Consider the following 21,992-nt stretch of genomic DNA (forward strand, 5'->3'; position numbering starts at 1 on the left):
ATAGTTATAAGAAATACAAGTTTTATTTCTTAAGAATATTCTAAATTTTTAAAAAAAACAATATATGTACAGTACTGTACTTACGTTAAATTTTAAATTTACTTTTAAAAATGGCTTACACGCGGGTTTCACGGTAAATAAATTAAAAAAAAATCATTTTACTAAGTCTACAAAACGTCTTTAAATAACGATTGAATGACGCATAACGATAACAAAGTACTATTCGATTCATTTTTTATGCGGGTTACCCACATATTCGTGTTTTTAATACACTAGCAGTATTGTTTAATGTTTAGATACATTATCGATAAAGTAGAAAGTTTAACAAATAAAAGGAAATTGATATAAAAATTTACGTCATAAAATCTACGTCACGACTTAAAACTTTTACTTAAATTAGAGATTGGGAATTTCTCTTAATGGCAATAAATATCCATTTATTTTCTAAGTAGTTTTTCCTTATAATATTTCTAAAAAGTTTTATTGACGTTTATATGTATAAAACAAAGTTAGGTTATCGTATAAAATTAATATAAAAGCTTTTAAATTTTTCGTTTATATAAATAAGAGCCTATAGATTATAATATTATGTAAAGCATAAACTTATACCATATTACAGCGATGTAATTTCCATTATTTTAAAATCTCCAGACAAAGAAAAACAATATTTTAAGGTTCATTTCATTTTTAGTCAAATCGATTTTTTAAATATCTTATTTCAAATATATTTATTAAAAAGATGATAGTTTTTAGAGAAATTAATCAAAATGGTTACTTACTAATTAGTAAAAAACAAAAAGAAATTTCAGTAAATAATAAATTACTATATTTTAAACAATTCGAAATATATTGGAATTTATAATAATTGAATTAAATGTAAGAAAGAAAATAACTTGGAGGAAAGATCATTGTGTTCGATTTACCTTTGGGATGTTGGATTTATTCAACCGTGAGTAATACAAAGAGAGAGAGACAAAGAACGAGTTTGTGACAAACATTAATAACGCTATCTATTTATAATAACAAGGCATAAAAATCTTATGCCGTAGTTGTTAAGAGAAGAAATTTTCTCATTTCCGAAGATGGGTACTCAATTTGCAATAGTCAACTGCAATTATCATTTTATTTCATTTTTTCTTTCTAGTCTCATTTTAGATAACATTTCCGGAAATTTCAAGAAGTTCAACCTCATTTTTTCTAATAGTAATTGAATATAAGATATATATATATAATAATAATAATAGAAAGAATAACTTTTCTAAGAGATCGTTTGTCAAGTCATCGTCTTTTCTTTTCTTTTTTTGTTTTTTATCTTTTAGTTTTCTTTTTCTTTTCTTTTGGAAGAAACATTGTCGAGAATATTGCGCTTTTGACATTTATTGTTTGGCTTGTCCTGTAACAAGAAAGTCGAAGACTCAACAAGTAAGACTTATTAAAATTTTATTAATACTTCGGACGATAAAAAGGAAAGTATTCTTTAGAAAATGTCGCCTTATCAAAGATATATTTTATGTAATTATAATTTTTGAAGGGAACGTAAAAAATAAAAAAAAATAGTAAATACTATTTATGTTCGCATAGAGAAATGAACGGGATTTTAAGAATTTCTCTACACATAAATTGATATACTCATTACCGCATAATTGTAATACTTCATAAATATCTATCGATTTATAAACTTAATTTCATAAAGAAACTGGATAAATATTCTGATATTATCGAAGGAAATTTATAACTTCTTAAGTCACTTTCAAAAGGCCGTAATCTCTCGATATAAAATTCGAAATTGTATTTAAATCCGTAAGATGATTTAAATGAAGTTTTTATTATTACTTTTCCGGAATATTTGTTTAAAAAGTTTTTCATTTATTAAAAGTAAGATAGTTTCTCCTGTTACAATAAGTGTTATCTTTTATGAGAAGAAAATATTTTTCTCATTAACATGATCGAATTAAAAAAGAAAAAAATCTATAGATGTAGACATAAAATTCTTGAATGTTTTGAAAGATCTTGTTATGAAGGTTGGAATTTATATATCGACGTTGTTACCGAAATCGATACTGTAACATAATTACACGATACTTATTTTCCTACGGGGAATAAAATGCGAATGTTGAATGTATCTCAGTCAAAAATATACTGGGAAATTTTTCCGGGTTTTTGCTTGTGTAGAAATTACAAATTTGAATTTATGGTTATAATACAGTTTCAGAGAATTGTCTGTTATAAAGCTAACAATCGGAATATTTTTTTTGTATATTTTATTATATTTTCTATTAAATAAAACTTTATTTATTTTTTCCTCTCGTTTTTTGAAAATGAGATTTTATAGAATTTAAATAATAGTATTGCTTATATATAGGCCTATATATATAATTTTATAAGATCTTTTCAGGAGAAAGAAGGAGAAAAAAGAATCGATACTATTGTGCTGAATATTTTTGGTATTGGGCATATTTTTATTATATATTAATGCTAAACTATATATTTGTCAATTTTAATTTATAATTAGGATCATGTAGATAATGTCCGGAAAAAAAACGGCTTCGATNATAAAAATATTTCGCATTTAATAATTAATTCTCCCTAAAATTGAAGGAGAATCGAATGCATATTTTCATACCTAACAGTTTTTCTAAATAAATAAATTAAATAAATATTTCTGCATAATTGTGCTTCGAAACGAATAGAAAAATTGTTTTAATGAAATTTTACTGATAATTTATTATTGGACAGCAACCACTTCTTGCTATTAAAGAGAATTTTAATGTAGTTTCTGGAGAATATTACATTATAAATTGTAGAGTTTTTTGTTTTTATTGAGATTTTAATATCGTCTCTGGGTTGATTATTTATGTGCAATTTTTAAATAATTTTTTTTTAGTTTCGTTAGTAAAAAGTCGGAGGGCAATTTTATCTACTTTTATCACAAATTTAGTTGCATAAATGTAATAAACTAAAACGAAGTCATAAAACTTTATAGAGAGGTGATAAATGTGTTAATGTATATAGTCTATACTAAAGACAGAATTAAAATAATCAATTATTTATACTTTGTCTAGCATGAATATATTAAAAAATTCCAAATAATAATTATGTATTTTAAATAAATTTTCTAATATTTATCCCCCCCCTTTTTTAGTGGGGTGTTAAACGAGGTGATATAAGTGCATACATAAATAGATTAATGTTATTTTTGTAGCTTCCATTCTATTAAAGTCTCGAGATGTAATTNGAATAAATACAATTATATAAATTTAAAAACTTTTTGAAGCTCTGACTCCAACTTGAATTACACAGAATTGCAGATTGATGCATAAGTTGGCGATTGGTAACCGGGTTTTACCAAACCGGTTACCAATCGTCAACTTATGATTTATGAACAATGACTTTTAGAATGTACAATGCAAAATTTCCTACAGATTACGCAAAATACGTTTTTAATAAATCGCGCAAAATGTTAATGTATATTTCACAAAAAAAGGAAACAAATTTTCCTATAAACGCTAATTTTCCTTTAATTTTTACGGGTTAAAATAAGCTTTCACCTAAATGAAAGCATTCTAGAATCGTGCTAAAATGAAAGGCAACAAAAGCCTGTAATTTTAAATGAATTTCAGGTTAAAATATACTTTTTCTATTTTAAAAAATGATTTATTGTTATACTGGAATCATTTCTAAATATAAAACAATAATAAATTATTATTATTTTTTGTTTTAATATAATTTTATAGCTACGAAAGTATCTATACTTGCATTATGCGTCATGTTTCTGGTTGCGTGTTCGTTAAATATTTCGAAGATTACACACCAATTTAAATTGACAAATCTTAAAATTATTTTCAAGTGATAAGAATTGCCGACTTGCATTTTCTTTTATACCAGCTTTAAAGATGTAATATCAATCAAGAATTATTGGTTATTTTTGATACACAGTATATTTTGGCCACATTTACATGATAAAATGTTGGTTTTTGAAGAGTCCTGTCTGTCGTAGACTATACGAGAATAAATTGATCTTCGACGTTACTGTCGAGTCTCTAGGTTATCTTTTTGTTCGAATGTTATATTGACATAATATGTTCTTCGGTTAAGCGCGTTACGTGAATACGCATGTAAATATTGATAGTCTGTATTTCAAAAAGCATTCTCGTGACCGATTTTATGCTTTTCGAGTAGAAGTATTATATATAGGACGCGGTCAATAATTCCAGTAAAATTTTAAAGTTCTGCATTGAATGTTTATCATTTGAATTTAAATGCAATATTTGATTTTGTCAGTTATAATACTTTCTATAATCGTAAATTCTGCGTATTCGTATATTTTCTACATATTAATTTTTCTGTGAAGAAATTAAGTAATATGCTTTTGGCTTATTTTGTAATTGCCATTAGCCTTATAAGAATTTCTAGTAAAGAATTTCATTATTTTGATTAGACATTACGAGGATCGTCCACTTAATAGTGATGCGTTGTTCTTTTATTTATGAATTGACGAATTATTTAATTCATTTAAAATGTATTTTAATTTTATAACTTAGGGATCGCCTGTAAATTACGTAACGCATATCCTAGATCAAACCCGTAATTTTACTAATAATACACACAGTATATGGTGCAGAACGTTATGGAACGTCTACACATTCGGTATTTGCCGAATGCCGAAAATTTCTTTCGCCAAAATATTTGCTGAATGTTTGCGACTCGGCGAGGACACACCCGATTATTTGCCGAGAATCAGTTTGTTGCGGGAACGACTATTGTTCGTCCGAGATGTGGAAAATGGACAATTCTCAAACAATAATTTGTGCCGCCGCTGTATTAGTTATGAGTAGTTTATATCTCTTAATGAAAGAAGTTTAAAAGAAGATGATGAAGTGATATCACCAAAGCAGGAAAATGTGAACCTGAATAAGAAAGGAATTTAAAAAAAACACACACAATAAAACCGTATTGCAAAAAATACCAGATAAAACTGAATTATAGATAAGATAAACTAAATTAGAAAAGATAAACTAAATTCAAAAATAAAAGACTGGATCTAGTATTAAAAAGACTAAAATGGCAACTTGACCGAAAACAAGAAAATACACGAATGCGTGGAGGTGAACATTCGTCTCCTTTTGATTCGGCACAATTTACCAATAAGAATATTCGTTACGAGTAAACCATCAACAATACTTGGTATTTAAGAAATGTTTGCTTGGCATTAGACGAATATCGAATGTGTGGACGTTCCCTTACATTATTACAGTACAAAGCAGTGACATAAACGGTAGTCTACTTCAAAAACAAAATTAAATCATTCTTATACCCAGTTGAGATTCTACAATTACGTAACATTTTTGTAAACATCCCGCCTCTTTGTAACGCGCATCGTAACGATTACTTGCATTGCATATCCACCCACCTGTTAATTAATTTATGTATAGCCCCATATATATATATACATAGTATAATATATAGTGCATTTGTCTTTTGTATAATTGTCTTAGCAAGTATTTAATGCTCATGTTTGCAAAGTTTAAACATTGGTTTCGCTGAAATAATCAAGGAAACCTCATAGGAAAAGAATAATTTTAATTAAAAAAATTGGAATTGAATATTTTAAAAACTAATTTTAACTTAAATACGATATAATACTGGGTATATTGTTTTTGTTTTGGGATTGTCTTAATAAAATTCCAATCTGTGCTATTATACAGATTGAAATTAAGCTTGGGTGAATCTATTAAACTCGGACTGGAATTAAGAATAGTTATAAGAAATACAAGTTTTATTTCTTAAGAATATTCTAAATTTTTAAAAAAAACAATATATGTACAGTACTGTACTTACGTTAAATTTTAAATTTACTTTTAAAAATGGCTTACACGCGGGTTTCACGGTAAATAAATTAAAAAAAAATCATTTTACTAAGTCTACAAAACGTCTTTAAATAACGATTGAATGACGCATAACGATAACAAAGTACTATTCGATTCATTTTTTATGCGGGTTACCCACATATTCGTGTTTTTAATACACTAGCAGTATTGTTTAATGTTTAGATACATTATCGATAAAGTAGAAAGTTTAACAAATAAAAGGAAATTGATATAAAAATTTACGTCATAAAATCTACGTCACGACTTAAAACTTTTACTTAAATTAGAGATTGGGAATTTCTCTTAATGGCAATAAATATCCATTTATTTTCTAAGTAGTTTTTCCTTATAATATTTCTAAAAAGTTTTATTGACGTTTATATGTATAAAACAAAGTTAGGTTATCGTATAAAATTAATATAAAAGCTTTTAAATTTTTCGTTTATATAAATAAGAGCCTATAGATTATAATATTATGTAAAGCATAAACTTATACCATATTACAGCGATGTAATTTCCATTATTTTAAAATCTCCAGACAAAGAAAAACAATATTTTAAGGTTCATTTCATTTTTAGTCAAATCGATTTTTTAAATATCTTATTTCAAATATATTTATTAAAAAGATGATAGTTTTTAGAGAAATTAATCAAAATGGTTACTTACTAATTAGTAAAAAACAAAAAGAAATTTCAGTAAATAATAAATTACTATATTTTAAACAATTCGAAATATATTGGAATTTATAATAATTGAATTAAATGTAAGAAAGAAAATAACTTGGAGGAAAGATCATTGTGTTCGATTTACCTTTTGGATGTTGGATTTATTCAACCGTGAGTAATACAAAGAGAGAGAGACAAAGAACGAGTTTGTGACAAACATTAATAACGCTATCTATTTATAATAACAAGGCATAAAAATCTTATGCCGTAGTTGTTAAGAGAAGAAATTTTCTCATTTCCGAAGATGGGTACTCAATTTGCAATAGTCAACTGCAATTATCATTTTATTTCATTTTTTCTTTCTAGTCTCATTTTAGATAACATTTCCGGAAATTTCAAGAAGTTCAACCTCATTTTTTCTAATAGTAATTGAATATAAGATATATATATATAATAATAATAATAGAAAGAATAACTTTTCTAAGAGATCGTTTGTCAAGTCATCGTCTTTTCTTTTCTTTTTTTGTTTTTTATCTTTTAGTTTTCTTTTTCTTTTCTTTTGGAAGAAACATTGTCGAGAATATTGCGCTTTTGACATTTATTGTTTGGCTTGTCCTGTAACAAGAAAGTCGAAGACTCAACAAGTAAGACTTATTAAAATTTTATTAATACTTCGGACGATAAAAAGGAAAGTATTCTTTAGAAAATGTCGCCTTATCAAAGATATATTTTATGTAATTATAATTTTTGAAGGGAACGTAAAAAAAAAAAAAAATAGTAAATACTATTTATGTTCGCATAGAGAAATGAACGGGATTTTAAGAATTTCTCTACACATAAATTGATATACTCATTACCGCATAATTGTAATACTTCATAAATATCTATCGATTTATAAACTTAATTTCATAAAGAAACTGGATAAATATTCTGATATTATCGAAGGAAATTTATAACTTCTTAAGTCACTTTCAAAAGGCCGTAATCTCTCGATATAAAATTCGAAATTGTATTTAAATCCGTAAGATGATTTAAATGAAGTTTTTATTATTACTTTTCCGGAATATTTGTTTAAAAAGTTTTTCATTTATTAAAAGTAAGATAGTTTCTCCTGTTACAATAAGTGTTATCTTTTATGAGAAGAAAATATTTTTCTCATTAACATGATCGAATTAAAAAAGAAAAAAATCTATAGATGTAGACATAAAATTCTTGAATGTTTTGAAAGATCTTGTTATGAAGGTTGGAATTTATATATCGACGTTGTTACCGAAATCGATACTGTAACATAATTACACGATACTTATTTTCCTACGGGGAATAAAATGCGAATGTTGAATGTATCTCAGTCAAAAATATACTGGGAAATTTTTCCGGGTTTTTGCTTGTGTAGAAATTACAAATTTGAATTTATGGTTATAATACAGTTTCAGAGAATTGTCTGTTATAAAGCTAACAATCGGAATATTTTTTTTGTATATTTTATTATATTTTCTATTAAATAAAACTTTATTTATTTTTTCCTCTCGTTTTTTGAAAATGAGATTTTATAGAATTTAAATAATAGTATTGCTTATATATAGGCCTATATATATAATTTTATAAGATCTTTTCAGGAGAAAGAAGGAGAAAAAAGAATCGATACTATTGTGCTGAATATTTTTGGTATTGGGCATATTTTTATTATATATTAATGCTAAACTATATATTTGTCAATTTTAATTTATAATTAGGATCATGTAGATAATGTCCGGAAAAAAAACGGCTTCGATACGGTTGAAAAATTTTGCTCCATAAATATTTTATCAAAATATAACGAATTTTAAATTTTATTTTCTGAACATTCTAAGGAGTAAATCTATTATTATCGATCGAAAGAATATATATTTTTTTAAAGTGATTTTGGAATTTTTGGAAATAAAATAATTGTCTTCTATCATCCATACGATTCTTTGTAAGGAAGAGGATGAATGACTACAATATAGCTGCTTACACCTTTTTTTTTTCCTTTCTATACATTGGAGTGGTTATCTTATCCATTGTACTTCTTATAACTTGGATTTAAGCTCATAAGAGCATCATCGCAAATAGGAGATGATTTCTATATAAAATTTATCAATTTTGCTTTATTATTTTCAAATAAACCTCTGAAGAATAAGTAGAAAAATAAAGAAGGATTTTATCAAGGATCCAAGCTACAATGTCTTTTGAAGATTCGATAAGATGACAGAAAAATGAAGGATCTTCAAAGAAAATAGACAGAAGCGACCTCATTTTAAAAGAATTTAGAAGAATTGTGAGAGGAAAAACAAATAAAAAAAATAGGTATACAGTATCGCAGAAAATTTCGTTAGGCGATATCTTCCTATGGTGCTGTATACCTATTTCTACGAATAAGTTTGCAAATTATATAGGATATATTCAGAAATATAAGCTTGTAAGTTTTTTTTTTCTTCCCGAGTATCGGTCAGCATAAATTTGAACACGACACCGGATAAAGAAAACAGATTTTTTCCTCCCCCGAAACGTATTGAATTTGTCCTCAAAAAAAATCTCCCTACAGAATAAAACATTCGAAGTAAAGATATAATAACGTAGAGAAAAGGACGGTCGCATCTTGAAGCAAATAGAATGAGCGATGACGTGGACATTTGTTAAACTATTTTTCGAGGTACCGATTTAGTGGTGCGGAAAAATTAGTTACGTACTCCGTAATTGAGAGTCTCGTTTAGGCATAATATCGCATGATTACGTGCCGTAACTGGTCAAATTTAAATATATCGATCTACAACAAAATATATTTCTCACCTGAATGAATCTGTAAGCGATAGAATATCGGAAATGGTGAAGGATATCGTACATGTACACTGTTTAAGTTTAACTGGTAAACAAGTAGGAGCGCGATTCTCAAAACGGAAGAGATTAAGACCTGTATCTGAAAAGTACATTTTTTTCCTTAGAATTTATACGAGATCTGTTGTTTATCTTTTTGTTTCTACTCTTTTTTTTTTAAATATATATAAATATTCCTTTATGGAATCTTATTTAATATATCTAAAACTTGAATAAGAAAATTTTTATATATAGAACTTATGGAATTAGAGATTGATAGATTATGGTTTATTCAGTATAAGTCGTGATTTGTTAAGTTCATAGAAATCGTTCTGTTCCTAAACTGATTAGTCGCAAATTAATGCAAAATTTACTTTGTTAATGAATAATTCTTTAAGTTTAATAATGAACAACTTATTCTTCATTAAACATTACTTAGAATAATTAACAGTACATAGCGTTTACGTCATCTGTTGCATTTGCCACTTGCTATTAATGTATAAAAGTGTAAAAAGGATTTAAATCGTAAAGAAAAAAAAAGGTTTTTAAAAGAAAAAAGCGTCGACAATGAGTCAAGAAGTGCAGAAAAGTCCACGCATAAAATAGAAAATCGAATTTATGATGTGTCAGACAGTTTTATTCACTTCACTTACGCTAAAGTAATTTCTTTTTTGCGTTTTGAAAATTCGCTTTGGTAGAATGCATATGCTTAGATTTTATTTGTAAATTTTCTTTGGATTGCCAACCTAAAAATTTTTTGTATAACGTTATATTTTCGCATTTTAAAGAAGAAAAGTAATTAATTGGGGAGAAAATATACCCGTGCAAAGCTATAGATGTACTCTACTTTGATCGTATATACATTACAAAATTCACAATTAAAGCCACTACTAATCGATGTGGAAGCGTGTATAGTTGCACATAACTATTTGACATTCATTCTAATGATAATTTTAATAAGTTAAATGCGATCGAAAGTGTACGCACTACAAATCACACATTAAATGGTACACAAATTAGTAAAGAGCGAGTAGCGATTTACCTTAAAAACTTACCGAATTATGTAAATCTCTGCACGATTTTTCGGCGAGGAATCCAAAAAGAATTCAAATTGGAAAAAGAATATCAACAGAAAAATGATTCGCATAGAGAAAAATATTACACAAAAATGTAGAATATCGAATTATTAGATAGCTTTACTCGTAAATCCCAATAGTCGAACACAAAACAAAAACAATTGGTGTGCGTATTGACGTAAAGCTGCATTGGACTCACTATTCGATCTCATATTAATAAATAGGATAAAATATGGCTTTGGTTAAGTATTGACATAGTAAAATGGATTGAACAAATTCTACTGTACGAGAAGCTGGCATTAGCTGTGTAACGGTAGACGGCCGATTTTCAGCCATATATCAAGATGGCTATCGTAGAAATCAATTTTAAACATTTCTTTAGAATATTTTGCCTTCTTAAGTAAAATACCGTAATACATGCCAATCACATTTAAGTGAATTTAATGTTTTTTTTTTTTTTTCCTCCTCTCTCTCTCTCTCCCGGTCCATTCTCATTTTTAAGCATTTTTCGTAGGAAAAGGAAAATTTTACTATTGTGCTTTACGTAGTCTGACAGATGGAATTTTTCTCCGAATACATTTAAATTAATGCAGTTATTTTCAAAGTTAATATAATCTTTTGTGTTTGGAATATATAACAAATTTTTTTTTTATTATTGTAATGGCGTTAAGTGTAATTTCGATTCTATTTGCTGCGAATATTTTTATTATTGACGTATTATTCAAGAGTTTTAAACAGTTTTTAAAGAAGTATATTTGTAATTCACTCATGTAATCTATAAATTTATAAATTGCTTAAGGAAATTAAAAACAAATTAGTGGACGTTTCGGATTTTAATATTAATATAAATCAAATACTTTGCAAAGGATTTGAACAAAAATTGAATTTGTGGTACAGTGGCGAATCCAACCGCAATACAATCGTCTTGCATGTGCTGATAAAAGGTCCTTATTAATTATTTAAATATTTTTAATTGTTGAGTTGGTTCCCCTTTTGGGTACTTCAGGATAGGCGTTGATTGCGTGTAATTATGATTACATTATGAAGTGGTTTTATCACAGTAAAATCGAATTGAAAAAGTTTAAAATATTCTAATTGATTTTTATAGAATTATCGATTTATACGCATCTTTTTTTATAATTATAAGATGTTGATTTATTGAAAAGATAAAGCCATTTTTGAAATCACTTTCCAATTCTTTAGTTGTTTTATATTTTTATCGACTTTACAGAAAATTTAAGCTGTTCTAACCGAAGTTATCGCTCTAATGGACGAATAGAGTTATCGTTATAATACTTTTTAGTTGTTAAAAGGCTTTTAAAACGAGTCATATATTTCGATTAGCTTTTTATGACAACAGAAAATATATTTTCTAATAAAATTTAATTTAAGAAAGCTTGACATGATTTTTAAAATTAAGTTTCGTTATATAAAAAATTATTTATATATATTTTTCTATCGAAAATTTACACTAAAGTTTACTTCATTTTGTAGATCTAATTTACATACATCGTGAACTTAATGCTAATTGTACGTTATCACATTAGGTACAGTACGTGTAGAAATTACAAGTTTACTGAAGTTAAAAAAATGTTAACGTTTAAAAAGTTTTTCGCCTAATATATATTCAGATAATAAAGAATACAGCAATCGAAACGAACGGCGTGCATTATAAATGAAAGAAATGTCAGTTAGCCTCCTGAATATGAAACAAGAGAATTGATTGGATTGCAGGAGGTGGTACAATCGAATAAAATGGAACCAAATAAATTTAATTTAGTAACATTTTACTATAAGAGATTTTAAAAAAAAGTTATCAATTCTCAAAGCTATAGGGGGAAAAAGGAAACGAAAAGATATCAAGTTTTACATAAGAAAAGCATTTTAATGAAGAAAGACAAGCAGAGTGGTTCTTATCAAAGCATGTTTTTATGAATTACAATATAAAATAGTAACGTGCTGTATATGGAATTTTCCTGTTCTTTAACTAAATTTACTCTCTTACTATTAAACAATGCTGTTAGCAGTTCTTTCTTCTTAAGTGCCATCTAACTTCAGAGCGAATTAATGTTAAAGAGCAAGGCGCTGTTTGTTCTCTATTTTGTCGTATGCAAATAAAAGACCCACTGTTATATTTTTTTAAATGTAAGAAATTTGGCATAAATCGCTAGTAGATTGCTGTTGTTGTTTTCTTCTGCTTTGTGCATTGTATTGTAGAATGTATTTACATAATGGGACGTGTGGATGTTTGGAAACGACAATTTCATTCATTGATCGAATTGAGGAATAAATGATTCAAAGTTGTCCAAAAGAATCTGCATTCATCTCCGATTGCGATAAAAATTATGCAGTTGCTAAAAATTAAATCTATAATTATTGGAATGAAATATCAGATGAATTTCTTCTTAGGAGATCCTAGATGACAGTATTTCTTTTTTATGCAGTTTAAAAAGGAATTAATGCACTTAGATCTTTAAAGATAGCGTATTTTTATTGCTAATTTTCTGAAAATCATTAACACGAACACTCATTAATAATATATTTTAAAACACGTAAAGGTAGTACATTGTTTTGGCTTAAAAATTAGTTAATATTCTTAGCATAATAGGTTTACTATTAAGTAGTTTCTTTTGTAATGAAACTAAAGATCAAGTACAAAACAAATATTGATAAGAAACAGAAAAGTTTTATCTCTGCTTGAAATGAGGAAACTTACATAATAACAAAGAGCAATTATCTTGGTAAATGATATCCAAAATGATTTAGATTACTAACTTAATATTTACTTTGTGTGATTTGTAGAAAACTAATATTAAGGTTTGTTTTATTTCATATTATTTTTTTTTTAATAAGGGAAAATTTGGCTTTTATAAAAATTCGAAATGACAAATTGTCGATATTTTTTATTAAATCTCTGAAATTATTTTCATTTCAATAAAAATGAATTAATTAAAATTAATTAAATAATTATTAATAAATAAAATTATAAAAGTTAGTAAAAGAAATGTACTCTGTTAAAATTTTGGGTAAAACTTATAGAAAATTTGTAGATTATAAGTTCAATTGCAGTCTGCAGCAGCTTTGTCATATTGGTTTTGTAGATTTAAATTACAATTTTATAACTAGAAATCTGCACAAGAAAATGAGAACATAATAAATATCTTTTAATGTATCTTATATGTTCTGAATTGTTATAAATAAATAATCATGTACAAAATACCTTTTTGTAAATGTTTTGTATTATTATTTATCTATTGCTTTAAGCAATAGATAAACAATAACCTAAGTAATATTTTCTTGCTTTTTTTTAAAAAAAAATCCTGAGATCATAGATTGATTTAAATAGATAGGTATAATTAGAAAAATAAGAAAATGTTAAGCTGGAGAGGTTAAAGTTAATGAATAATAATCTATTGATAAATTTTTTAATAATAATAATATAGCATTTGTAGAGAATGATAATTGTGCTATTAATCCTTTTTTGCATAGGCATCATACAACACTCCCTACACAGAAGTCTAGAAGAATTAGGACTTTACATCAGTGCACACATCACATGATATAAAGCTGTCATTTTAAACACACGTCACATAATCAGGTAATTCTTAAACACGAACAGCACGTAAACATTATAGTAGTCTACTTTGTTCCGTAGTTATACCTTGACTCTGGTCCGGCATAGCATTAGGCACCGATACATAAGCCATGTAGGTTGCACCACCATAATAATAAAATCATTGCTAACATCACTATTTTATATGATGTTAGCGACATCATATTGGAATCTCCTTATAGAAATCTAAGTGTAAAATTCATAAAATGTAACTAAGTTACATTTCTCAAATAATTTAATTTACAGTTAAGAATATAATAAACCTGTATTTAATTTAGCTGAAATCAAAATTCAAACATAATATAATGGCAAGAGATGTGGTTACCAAATGTTGAAAACCAGGTGATTGCATGACAACGAATAGATATTTACATATCAGTGGAACTAAGAGATGGATACCAATTGTAAATTAAAATTTAATGTCAAATACAAACTGGAAAATAAGAAAGCTCTTGAATTATAACCAAGGAAGGGTATATGGCCCGAATGTACTGTACTGTACATACTGGTGTAATAAAAAATCTCAGTGAACTTTCCAATTGAAAACTGTGATGTGATAAGCCCTTAAAATTTATAGCAAATTACATATAGCTGTTGAGAAGATTTATTACAAAATTCAAATGTTATTTACTTTAATGTGAGACTTTTTGTATCTATAAACTGAGAGAACATGGATGTACAGTACAGATTAGAACATAGGTAGGAGTCTGCGGCCTTCTGTCGCTTCTAGTGTAGTCTGACAAAGAATAAAATTAAGTTTTGTTTATTTTTAAGATAAATCATCAAAAATATTTTTTATTAAGACGTCTGTCTAAATATAATTCGTGTATATTTTTGTGAACGAATGTTGAATGTATGCAATCTGCAATACTCCTTAGCACTGTTATAGGATACCTTTTGAAACAAAAATGTAGCCTTCAGATTAAGAAAAATTTCCCGCTTATGTGTTAGAAAAAATTACATTTAACAAGACGTTTGAGGGTAATTAGATATAATATAACGAAAAAGTCAATATAGTGAGTCTAAGTAATGAAAAATCAATATAGTAAATAAACTATTGTTAAATAAAAAGTAATTTATTGTATGTTTATTTTATTTTTATAAAAATAAATTAATTTATTTTATAACCGAATCGTCAAATTAAATTATCATAATGCGTACAGTAATTATATCATAAATACAGCTTATACAATAAAACTCATTATAATCAGTATATCAATGTACCAATTAGTGTCTTGTGTTGATTGATTATATCCAAAAAGCTCTTCCATATTCTCGAGATTTTGATTTAAAAATACATTTTACAGATTGAATTTAACCACGATATCAAAATATTTAAACATGCAAAAACATACCATTGATTAATTCGAATTTAAATCAATCGATACAACTAACTAGTACGATATAAATCAAGGAAGACTGTGAAGGAAGACTAATACATTCGTGGAAAGTATACAAAACCGCCCAAGCCATTTCATTTGCTAATTTAAATTTTAAATTGACCAGTACAAACACAATATCATTATCAATAACGATTAAAAGCGTATGATTGGATATATCGAATTTAAATTAACCAGTAAGATAGTTACATTGTAATTAATGAAAGCAATTTAAATTTATATTAATTCGTTTTTTCTATTTCTTTCACGACAATTTTGATGCGAAATTTTCGAAATCTTATCTTATTATATTTCATTTTTCAGATATTAAATATAGGAAATGGTATCGATAAATGAGCGAAAGTTAATAAATAAATTAACGGATATCAAGACGTTAAATCAATATGGGTTATGAATTGGTAAGGACAATCTAAACCAGTTATTAATCTATTTTATATTATAAGAAATGTTAAAAATTTGAGATTGAAAGAATTTTTTAATGCTATTTCTTAAAAATAATGCTGATAAAAAGGTATTAAAAGTCGACATAAATTCTTCTTTACATCTTTAGTTTCCGGCATGGAAAATGAAAGTCATAATACTAGTGGTGTAAAGTATGGAACAGTGAAACGTCAAACTGTTTTATCAACATAAAATATTTGTTTGAAACTATTCTTAAATGCTACTTATTTATGAATGACACGTTTTTATCCATCGATATGCAAATTATACAGTTGCTAAATATTTTTACGTAATTCTAGGTTTATATAAAAATTCCAGTTTTGGCAAATATAAAACTTTAAATATTTAAAATTTGAATCATAAATTTTGCCATATTTTTTTTTTTATTTAATANATGTAATAAACTAAAACGAAGTCATAAAACTTTATAGAGAGGTGATAAATGTGTTAATGTATATAGTCTATACTAAAGACAGAATTAAAATAATCAATTATTTATACTTTGTCTAGCATGAATATATTAAAAAATTCCAAATAATAATTATGTATTTTAAATAAATTTTCTAATATTTATCCCCCCCTTTTTTTAGTGGGGTGTTAAACGAGGTGATATAAGTGCATACATAAATAGATTAATGTTATTTTTGTAGCTTCCATTCTATTAAAGTCTCGAGATGTAATTTTTCTGATTTAAAATAGTTATTTTTATGTAAAATTATGCAGAAATTTTTTTATTGTTTAGGTTTTAAAAATCACGTTAATCCTCTTACTATACTGAATGTAATTTGTAGACATGATAAAAAGTTTTTAAATCCCATTAAATCATCCAATTTTGCTTACGCAAATTATTATTATTATTTTTTAAAAAACTTCTCTGTGTAAGAAGACTATTTTTTTCCTGTTTGGTTCTTAACGTATTAAGAATAAAATCTTATGATTTTCTTCTGTGTGTAATTATTTTGCACTAGTTGCTGCTCGGTGGCAAAGACAAAATTAGGTCAGAACTGCTCGATATTCTCATTTTTATACGTCGTAAAATGTACACGTTTGCTAAGAAAAAAACACGATATAAATCAAAAGAAGAATTCTTTAAATTTGTGAAAGGCAAGAATTTGTTTTGTAGCCTTTCAGAACGTACAAAGATCTCACAAACGTTAGAGAAAATAGCAGATTTTTCTTTCCTTTATTCTTTTTTTTAAAATATAAGAATTTATATAATTTCGTCGTCGTTAAATTTGTTACTTTAAAAAATATTTTTTTGACGATAAATAACGGATTTTTGGTTGAAGCAAAATGAGGAATTAATTTTTTTTCTTCTCTTTTTTTAATAGGTAATCAAAGAGCTTGTTGACTTATCACTTTAAAATAAAATTAATTTTAAACATTATTTGCTAACAAGATATGAAAAATAGTAAAAATATTAATTTGAAAAGTGACATAAAAGAATCTTGGATGATGGTTAATTAATGATAAATTTAATTTATACGGACGAGTTTCTAATTCTGTATTTAATTTTATGCATTAATTTTTGTATTTTTACGTTTTCTCTCTTCAATTTGACTCCTTCAAGTCTAACGATGATGAATGTTCACTTTTGAAGAACTTCCCCCCTCCAGTTTTGTAATTTCTAGTCTATTTTTTTCCCCTTATGTTTAATGAAAGTACGTGATATATATATTATTTTATTAAAATAATATTAAAAAAATTGTAAAAATGAGTAATTTTCTTTCTATTTTTATGGTCCTGTCTCCGAGTTAAAATAATTATTCCAGGAAATTTAACAATTCGATAAGGTTTTTTAATTGTTTTTTATAGCTTGTTAAACAATTACGTAAAGACATTAAAAAGCCATATTCAGTTTTTGATAATGTTAGAAGAGAATGTCAGCTTATAACTTAATCAAAGTACTCGTATTATTACACTAAAACTACGCTAAAAAGTATAAAACTTACACAAGCTTATTTAATTACTTTTTTTTAAAGTAAACATTATTTCAATCATCCGCTATGCAAATTTTAATCTTCTTGAATTTCAGTCTTGTTTAATTACGTTGATAGAATAAGGCTCTAGTATATAATATGAAGAGATACATTCATTAATATGTATTGTATACATCCAACGTGGGCGAGCAAACTTTGCTACTTCAATGCTGTTATTACATTAGACTGTGAGTAATGGGTTTAGCACTTGCTTAATACTATGTTCGGATGGTTTTGTATGTAAAGAAATCACGGGCAGTCATATTTTACAGTAAAAATTGCTTACTATTTTTATAAATTATTCCCTTATCTTTTGAAGTGTAATGGGATATTTCGCTGTTTTTTTTGCGGCGAATATTCCGTAATGTTTTTTTTTAAATTCTAACGTGTATTTTCAATCAGAAGTAGTCGGATCGGAGAGATTTAACAGTTTTCTCTCGTAAGAATTGAGCTTAAGTTGGATTCAATGGCGTACAGATATATAGATTTTAGTCGAAAATATCTAGAAGCTAAGCTTAAATCGAAGAAATTGGTATAAATCTTTTACAAGCAAGCAGAATTCCGATCGTTCTTTTAGTGATTTGATGTGAGATAGTCTTACATCTTTTGCAAGATGCTATTCTGCAGTTTCAAACCAACCTAAATCAACTGTCAACATATATCGAATATTACTTTTTCTTTTTAGAAAAAGATATTAAATCGAGAAAAATATTTTATCATCATTTATCGAGAATAATTTCTTAGTCGAAAACTTCGATATGATGGAATTTTATGTGAAGTAAAATCTATTAAAAATTTTACAAAGTTGTATTGGCGATTGAGCTAACTCTTTAAATAAGCAAAACGATTCCTGTCAAATTAACCTGTCAACTAATTTTGATTTTGCTTCAGGTCTTGTCAATCACTTTGGTAATGGTACAACGGCATTTATATATCTGGAAGTACAGAATTTCACTTCTAAGACTACAGCTGTTGAACCGTGGATCGAACATTTAAATGTTATAAAAGTACGAATGGAAATTTAAAATAGTATATACCTTACTTAATAGCATTTTAATTCGAATTTTAAAGACGTATATTCAGAATTTTTTTTATTAAATAGAGAAATTTGCCTGTTAAGATTAAATTGACAATGTTTGGAGCGTATAGAGTTAAAAAGTTCAGTAACTTTAGATTTAATTTGTAAGTTATATAATCTACTATGGTTATTAATCGATCACCGGTATAAAAATTAATTTAGGAAAGGACCGAACTGTTGTTTCTGTAGTGCATTAAAATTGCCGGGAGACAAATTCGTCGTTTCAGCGTTAATTCACTAATATTTTATCCTGGAAAAGTTTATTATTATTATACACATCAGAAAATTTTAAACGTAAAAATTTGAAGCTATTTTGGTTTGGAAATATTCATTTAATTTATGCGATTTCCTTTGATTTAATACACGCGAATTCAATGGTTTTCAATTATCCACAGAATAGAATCTTTCCTCTGATATCCACAATAACTTTTTCTCCTTTATTTATGTGCCTCAGAAGAAAATCTCGAGCATTTAATAATGTTCACCAGTTTTAGATCATTTAAAAGCGCATTAAAATGATAAAATAAATTCTTAACTGTTGCAAATTTTAGTCGATATTTTTTAGTAATATTACTTAAAGGGAAAAATAAATAAAAGGGAAATTTTGCAATCACGCAGCAACGAAGATTATTATATGTCATACCGAAAATCGATAAGCGGAACGATATTTATTACTTTATTTCTCATCTTACAGTGTTTATTTAAAAAAAAAATTAAAATATTCCATTTACACGAAGAGAGCACTTGGATAAAGTACTAAACTCTATAATACTTATTATGCTTGACAGCAATTACATACTTAATTAACTGGAATTATTTCCTCATCCATTCTGTGTTTAATCTTTTTACAGATTATTATTTAAGATTTGAGATGTTTGTCGGTTCTAAATTTATAATGAATTTATTCCCGCTCTTCTATTTTTTATCCGAGTTTATTTTATTTTTTAGAAGTTTTTCTACTACAAAAATTTCTAGCGATTGTAGAATGCCTCTCAGACCTGAGTGGGACCTTCTAGAACCTCTTGCATCCCTCCAAAATTTGACCAGGGCCTCATATATAACGAGAACCACCAAAAAGTAATTTGTTATAAATTATTCATTTCGTTCATTTCTCGTGTATTAGGAAAAATTCTTTTGTTTTTTTAAATTTAATTATTATTATTATAAATATATAAAATAGAATCGTTGATTCGAATAGAAAAAAAAAGTATAATTATGGAATCTGGTGATTTTTGGCTGTTGCAATCGAATTATGCAGATTGTGGAAAGGAAATGAGAATGAATCGGAGTGTTTAGTGAAAACCGAATATTGATCAAATGCGATTTAATTGAAGCAACAATTTAAATTTGATGGTTAAAATCAGTCTGCATGCTTACAGGGTTACACAAGTGCATATACTTCATTTTCAATATCGATTGTATTATAGTATTGATATCAACGCAGTAACACAATATCCTCTATTAAATTGACACGCTACTGTACTACTGTCGTTACTTTACGACATTATAGGATTTTTTTGTGAAATTCGGTGAAATTTTTCTGCAAATTTTTAAAGAATTTTTTTATCCTTATAACTATAAAGATTGCAAAATTCGTACCAAAAATATGGACGAATCTTAGAATTTTATTTTATTGTTAAAATTAAGAAAAATTTTATCTGTTTTAATATGTAATAAAATGAAAGGTAAAAAGTTAGCGAATTAAATAAGTAATTTTCGAAGTTTTATTTTGTAAAATGAATTATTTAAAGTAATTTTACATTAATTAAATATGTAACGATCTCTGGAAATGTTTCATAATTTTTTCATGAGGGATATTGTGACGTAGCAAAACAGTTGTTACATTTACATGGTTTACATCTGTTGAATAAAATTTTAAAAAAATATTTTCTTCTATTCTCTGCTCCTTGTTTATAATTTATAATGTAACATCGATTTAGTGGCACAGTTTATTCTCCGAAATCAGCACTAAATCGAGTGTGCTGTAAAATGAGGTACCTCAAACGAGAATTATATCGGGCGATTGTAATTAACGTACAGTGCCTCTATTCAACGCTGTCTACAGAGACAAGAACCAAATTTGATCTAGTGACATTGAGGAAGACATTTCCATAAAAAATGTAATACCAAAACTCGCCACTGTGGCATTTCTGGAGCTGTAAACAGTAAAAAAGCAGTTTTATTTGTGAGGACATTAAAAATTGCGGTTTATCGAGAACATGTTGACAGCCTTGAAAGACTAGGACAATGCATGTAAGAAGCATCGTAGAGGACCAGTTAAGATTGGTCATTGAACGTACTGGAAGAATGGGGACCACATCAAAGAAGCCTCCTCCGCTTCGCTGATGTCTCTGTGCAGCACGAGTATCTTTTGTTGCAGCGCCAAAAGTGCCATAGTGGTGGTTTTTGAGTACTAATTTTTATTTTAAGGATATGCCGGCCTTTCGCATGCCCTAAAATGTCACCATATCAGATTTGGTTGCATTTCGATTGATAAATATTTTTCTAGACGGTATTGAATAGGGTCATTTAATTACGAACACCTCGGTTATAACAACAAGATATGCACAAAGGTTTGAGTTGGAAACCTCGAAAGTTACTTGATGATGATAATCGATGTTAAACAGAGAACTCTTCAGTAACTATTAATGTAGAATTTAATATTTATGGGGGGAATTCGTTTAATAGTATTTTTTAGCACTGTTTAGGAGTACGCTATTCCGAGTTTTGACATTACGTATATGTCTAATTATTCTGTATAATTTCTTTCTCATTTAAATATCTAAGATATCAGTAAAAACTTTTCCGTGAATTCGTAACTATTTGATTTTATTTACATATATACTTATGCAAAATAAATATTTACAAACCGGCTTCTCATATAGTCCCAGACAAATCATACTGTATATACCATAACATAAAGAGATGATAATCGAAACGGAATTGATAAACGATAAAACTATTCACAAAATTTAAAATATTCATTGAAAAAAATGAATAAATCATCATTAAAAAATGTAAAAGAAAACTTCAATAGAAAA

General features: G+C 26.9%; 1 protein-coding gene across 4 annotated transcripts in view; it reads right to left on the reverse strand.

Annotated features, from left to right (window-relative positions):
• Positions 1 to 21,992, reverse strand: part of LOC111633021 (probable G-protein coupled receptor CG31760) — an 84,809-nt gene that overhangs the window by 35,033 nt on the left and 27,784 nt on the right. The window contains exon 1 of one of the 4 annotated variants that reach the window (XM_023377545.1): positions 9,341 to 9,389. The exons of the other annotated variants lie outside the window; for them this stretch is intronic. The gene's annotated coding sequence lies outside the window, so the exon portion shown is untranslated. Of the gene's footprint in view, positions 1 to 9,340; positions 9,390 to 21,992 lie in introns of those variants that run through there. 4 annotated transcript variants of the gene reach the window in all.

This window comes from Centruroides sculpturatus, unplaced genomic scaffold (assembly GCF_000671375.1).
Source record: "Centruroides sculpturatus isolate CEXI.00-Female unplaced genomic scaffold, Cexi_2.0 scaffold764, whole genome shotgun sequence".
In the NCBI taxonomy this organism is placed as follows: domain Eukaryota; kingdom Metazoa; phylum Arthropoda; class Arachnida; order Scorpiones; family Buthidae; genus Centruroides; species Centruroides sculpturatus.